Source organism: Capsicum annuum, unplaced genomic scaffold (assembly GCF_002878395.1).
Source record: "Capsicum annuum cultivar UCD-10X-F1 unplaced genomic scaffold, UCD10Xv1.1 ctg55740, whole genome shotgun sequence".
Taxonomy (NCBI): Eukaryota; Viridiplantae; Streptophyta; class Magnoliopsida; order Solanales; family Solanaceae; genus Capsicum; species Capsicum annuum.
Window position 1 is genome coordinate 1 of NW_025864074.1, and position 6,385 is coordinate 6,385.

Sequence of the window (6,385 nt, forward strand, 5' to 3'; positions counted from 1 at the left end):
GTTATTCTATTTTCATCATAGAATGATTATTCGATCTTTTTTCTTCTTTGTAATTTGTATCATGATTCAATCAAAATTTCTCGAGTTCTTCTAATTTGTAACTTCACCGAAATCGGAATAGTTCCTATACTACTACATCCTATCCTACTATATTAGTATGAAATCGAATCGCGTTGGAATATTTCTTATTTCTTAGCGACTCCTGTAAAAAGGAACTATTGGAATAGAGGATTCATATCTTTTGTTTTTTTCTTTAAAAAAATAAGGTTTTGTGTTATTTCGTACTTCAAAATTCTTTTCTTTATGGGATCTTTTTACCACGAGGGGTAATGAGAAGAATTCTAGAATGGATTGCTACCTATTCCTAGATCACGTATAATTGGAAATTTATTGATAAGACCTTTTCAATTGTAGCAAATATCTCATTACGCGTAATTTTCAAAACTTCAAGAGAAAAAGAGGCATTTACCTATTATAGAGATGGTGTGATTTGATTCTTTTTTTATTTTATATTTATTCATTTCTCTCAGACTTATGAGGAGAAAATCACATGATTCAAGAAAACTTTTGAAAAAAAATTTATGTTTTTTGAAGGTGAAGTTTGGAAATTAAACAATTCCTTCTATCGTGTATCCTCGATTAATTTAACCTCAGATGCTATGTTTCAGTTCTTGATTCTAGTATTAAGTGAAAGGTTACGCCTAGAGGTTCTGTATTACGGGTCAATCCTACTCTACTAGTGCTAATAGGCAGCATAGGGGAAGAAGTGCTACACCTAGGAATCAACAACACGAAAACTTTGTTCTAAGTCAGCTCTTCCCTTAGCGGGCTTGGCACTAAAAGACTGGTTGGGACAACAAACAGCCATCTCGTTCGTCCTTTTGATACCCGTATAACCATCGAAGGCTATTGAAGTGACTGATTCCTATAAATTAGGAGGATTTAAAAACAAAGAAAATGCTGGAGTTATCTTATCATTTCTATCTAGTCCCAATAGGCTTGATGTTAAGGAAAAATCTCTTGCAGGAAGGTTGGCTAGAGATTTCTTGTAAAAACACTAGCCCTGCTGAGTTTATAATGAGAATATTTTCATCATTAAACTTTTTTTTTATTCTATGTATTATTCTCAGTATGCACATAAGGGAGGAGCCGTATGAGGTGAAATTCTCACGTATGGGTCTGGAAAGGAGATTCTTTCAATTCAATGACGACCGTAACAGATGTCGGCTTAATTAGAAGAAAATTACATGGAAGCTTTGTCGAATTATTATGAAGCTGTGCAATTAGAAATTCATCCCTATGATCGAAGTTATACACTCTATAATATAGGGCTTATCCACACAAGTAATGGAGAACATACGAAAGCTTTGGAATATTATTTTTGAGCACTAGAACGAAACCCATTCTTACCACAAGCTTTTAATAATATGGTTGTGATCTGTCATTATGTGCGACTATCTCCACTATAAAAAAAAAGAAAAATCTAGTAAAGTAACTAATAGAACCAAATAGGCTTTCTACATATGCATCATCTAAAGCAATAACTTTTATCAGCTGTAGCAAAGAAAGAAACTTCATAGAAGTCAAAATAGGGAAAAATAAAAATACCTAGCAGTCTTTTATATGTATATAAGGCTTTAATTGATAGAGAGAGAGGAAGCACTGTAAAGATCAATTAGCGAGGTTTTGGGCCGATACAATAATAACTGTGTACTTATCTCATAATGTGAGATAAGAATTAGGAATTAACTTATGTGATAGAGTCGATCCACTAAAGTCTTGAGCAGCGGTGCAGGATCAGATCTCAAAGATAGTAAGTATTTTCTTTCTTATGAAAGAAAGTCTTCTTCAAAGATTCTATATAAATTTATCTATGAAACCGAGATAGTTACCTTTCAGAAAATTCTACTAGTAGTAGAAATGCCTATGCTTTATTCTTCTGAAGGTGGGAAAAGAGAGAAAACTAAATAAGCAGATTATTCATCCAAATTTTGTTTGAAACTCATGTAATTAACCTATATTTTTGGTTAACCATAAAACTGGGATAGATGCATGAGAAATCTGATTAGATAGGTATGGTATAGATCAAAATAGGACACCAAAAGAATTGACTGTTGATCCGTATGAGGTAAGAAATTCTCAAGTACGGTTCTAAGGGAAGGAATTGAACTACTTATTCTGGCTGGGGAGAACAAGCCATTCAACATGGAGATTCTGAAATTGCGGAAGCTTGGTTCGATCAAGCCACTGAGTATTGGAAACAGGCTATAGTGCTTACTTTCAGTAATTATTTTGAAGTGCATAATTGGTTGAAGATCACGAGACATTTCGAATAAAAGAAGACCCCACTTATTTATTATCCTTTATTTAGAATTTAGATATTTGTTATAATTAATTGTTTGTTGGATCCATCAGATTAGTTAACTGAAACAGATCATTCCTTTGCTTTTGGAAGACCCAATCACATAATTTCATTATCTCCCTTCTAAGCCTTCTATTTCACTTCTATATGCATATACTATTTCTTAGAAATAAAATGATATATAGAGGACAAAATAGACTTCTTTTTATTCTATTTATTTATATTAAATACCAACACGAAAAAATTCAATTAAACAAAATTTTTATTAGTTATTAGTATTAAAACTAATAAAAAAAACCCTTGAATCACTAAATATATATATACCGGGGCTGTCTCTTACTAATGTCTAATGGTTACTAGCGTGATTTCGAATAGAGTAATTATAATCTTCTAGGTAAAAAATTAAAGAGCTCCATCTAATAACTTCTATGAATATACACTAGGTTGCACAAAAAAGTCGTTTTTGGATCAATCCAAAGCGCAAAAAGGTTTTTAAAAGGTTAAAGGGTCCATTGAGCGCCTTAAGGCTATGTCATAATAGATCAAAACACTTGCCCTGGATCGAATTCTAGATCATAATTGCTCTAGTAAATAACTAAATAAAATAGATAGATGGGAGACAGAAAAATAGAATAGAAAGGAACTAATTATAGAAATATTTTTCTATCTCTAAGGTTCACTAATTATTAAACTATTGGTGGGTCTCTTTATGTGTTGTTCGTAAAGAGGAGGACTCAATGATTATTCGTTCACCAGAACCAGAAGTTAAAATTTTGGTGGATAGGGATCCCATAAAAACGTCTTTCGAGGAATGGGCCAGACCAGGTCATTTCTCAAGAACAATCGCTAAAGGGCCTGATAATACTACTTGGATCTTGACCCTATATGCTGATACTCACAATTTTGATAGCCATACCAATGATTTGGAGGAGATCTCTCAAAAAGTATTTAGTGCACATTAACTCTCCATCATCTTTCTTTGGTTAGGCAGCATGTATTTCCACAGAGCTTGTTTTTCTAATTATGAAGCATGGGTAATTGATCCAACTCACATTGGGCCTAGTGCTAGGTAGTTTGGCCAATAGTGGGCCAAGAAATATTAAATGGTGACGTAGGCGGGGATTTCAGAGGAATACAAATAACCTCTGGTTTTTTCAGCATTGGCTAGCATCTCGAATAACTAGTGAATTACAACTCTATTGTACAACAATTGGGGCATTGTTCTTTCCAGTGTTAATGCTTTTTGCTGGTTGTTTCCATTATCATAAAGTGGGCCAAAATTGGCTTGGTTTCAAGATGTAGAATCTATGCTGAATCGCCATTTGGCAGGGCTACTAGGACTTGGGTCTCTCTCTTGGACGGGACATCAAGTACACGTATCTTTATTGATTAACCAATTTCTAAATGCTGGAGTATATCCTAAAGAGATACCACTTCCTCATGAATTTATCTTGAATCGAGATCTTTTGGCTCAAATTTACCTAATTTTGTCGAGGGAGCAACCCTATTTTTCACCTTGAATTGGTCAAAATATGCGGACTTTCTTACATTTCGTGGAGGATTAGATCCAGTAACTGGGGGTCTGTGGCTGACGTATATTGCCCATCACCATTAAGCTATTGCAATTCTTTTCCTTATAGCGGGTCACATGTATAAGACCAACTGGGCTATTGGTTATGGGCTAAAAGATATTTTAGAAGCCCATAAAGGTCCATTTATAGGTTAGGGCCATAAAGGCCTATATGAGATCCTAACAATGTCATGGCATGCTCAATTATCTCTTAACTTAGCTATGTTAGGCTCTTTAACCATTGTTGTAGCTCATCATATGTATTCCATACCCCCTTATCTATATCTAGCTATTGAATATGGTACATAATTGTCATTGTTCACACATCACATGTGGATTGGTGGATTTCTCAGAGTTGGTGCTGCCGCGCATGCAACCATTTTTATGGTAAGAGATTATGATCTAACTACTCGGTACAATAATTTATTTGATCATGTCCTTAGGCATCGTGAAGCAATCATATCCCATCTCAACTGGGCATATATATTTCTTGGCTTTTACAGTTTTGGTTTGTATATTCATAATGATACCATCAGTGCTTTAGGGCATCCTCAAAATATGTTTTCAGATACCGCTATAAAATTACATCCCATTTTTTCTCAATGGATACAAAATACCCATGCTTTAGCACCTGGTGAAATAGATCCTGGTGCAACAGCAAGCACTAATTTAACTTGGGGTGGTGGTGATTTAGTTGCAGTAGGTGGAAAGGTGGCTTTGTTTCCTATTCCACTAGGAACCGCTGATTTCTTGGTACATCATATTTATGCATTTACGATTCATGTGACGGTATTGGTACTCTTGAAAGGTATTCTATTTTCTCGCAGTTCTCGTTTGATACCGGATAAGGCAAATCTTAATTTTTATTTTCCTTGTGATGGACCTGGAAGAGGGGGTACATGTCAAGTATCGGCCTGGGATCATGTCTTCTTAGGACTATTCTGGATGTAAAATTCAATTTTGGTAGTAATATTCCATTTTAGTTGGAAAATGCAGTCAGATATTTGGGGTAGTGTAAGTGATCAAGGGGTAGTAACTTATATCACGGGAAAAAACTTTGCGCAGAGTTCTATTACTATTAATGGGTGGCTCCATGGTTTCTTATGGGCATAGGCATCCCAGGTAATTCAGTCTTATGGTTCTTCATTATCTGCATATGGCCTTTTTCTCCTAGGCGGTCATTTTGTCTAGGCTTTTAGTTTAATGTTTCTATTCAGCAGACGTGGTTATTGGCAAGAACTTATATCCTCTTGCTCATAGATGTGGCGCGCCATACACCGATGATCAAGACTCTACTTAACGCGACTTGTCAGACTCCCTAGGACACCTTAAAACCTTCGGCTCTTATACCAAATTTGTAACATATCGGAAAATGAGTCTCGGAGCGTCACATGGTGCTTGAGGCTATGAGTAGCCCTAAGCTAACATTTTGAGCCATTTCCATTCATTTCAATACAAATCAACGGGGTTTCCATAAATAACCCTCAAATAACAACAGAGTAATCATCATCCAAGAATAAAAGAATTTCAGAATGATAACAAAATATGACTTATTAGTCAACTCCCAACATCTATACTAATCTGACAAGCCTCTAACAAAATCAATAAAACCAGCAACCATTGAGACATGCCCCAACTAACTCATACTCAATTATCAAATGTAAATAATTTCGTGAAACCAACATCAGACATCACATCCTCGGAACATGAGGACTCACCACAACAGAGGATGTAGAACAGTGTGCCCAAAGAATAACTATTGAACCTGGAACTGAGCACCTAAACCTACATTCTGAGAAAACACAGCCCACATCCGAAGATGTGGGTCAGTACAATGGAAAGGAATTGAGTATATTGGGGTGTATGCAATTGTATAAATATCATCATCATAATTATTTGTAAGAAATATGCAGGATGTATGAAAGACTCACATAGCCCGAAGTAAATCATCATAATCATGAGAGGATGAAATAAGTACAATAACCTATGTGAGTCATCATACAATTTGTCAATCACTTTCAGTTCATCAAGAATATCAATTCTCATAATGTAAATATCATTTAAATTTTTTGTTAGAATAACTTTTACAATTCCATTTTCAAATCACTTCACCATTCACTATAGACACAAGGGAACACACACACTGGGAGATCCTATAATCGACATAAACCATGTGACCTACATGGAGTCCAACGTACAACTCACATTAGGGAGAGCCGTCCTATCCTTTCCATCGTAGTAGGACTATCGATATCAAATCCACACAAACTAATAATCACTATATAAATCAGCCTCAAGCTCACTCCTATAGGGGCACGTAGTTTTGGGAAAGTAAGATCACTTTATACCTCCCACTCGGTGCTAAAGATTTCTCCCGAACTTAGCTCAGATCATTTCAAAGACAATCCACACCAAAAAAATTTCAGTAATATATAAATATACATCGGGAGCCA

General features: G+C 35.3%; 1 pseudogene; it reads left to right on the forward strand.

The window, feature by feature from the left end:
- Positions 1-3,099: 3,099 nt before the first annotated feature.
- LOC124893207 lies at positions 3,100-5,192 on the forward strand (annotated as a pseudogene).
- Positions 5,193-6,385: the final 1,193 nt, after the last annotated feature.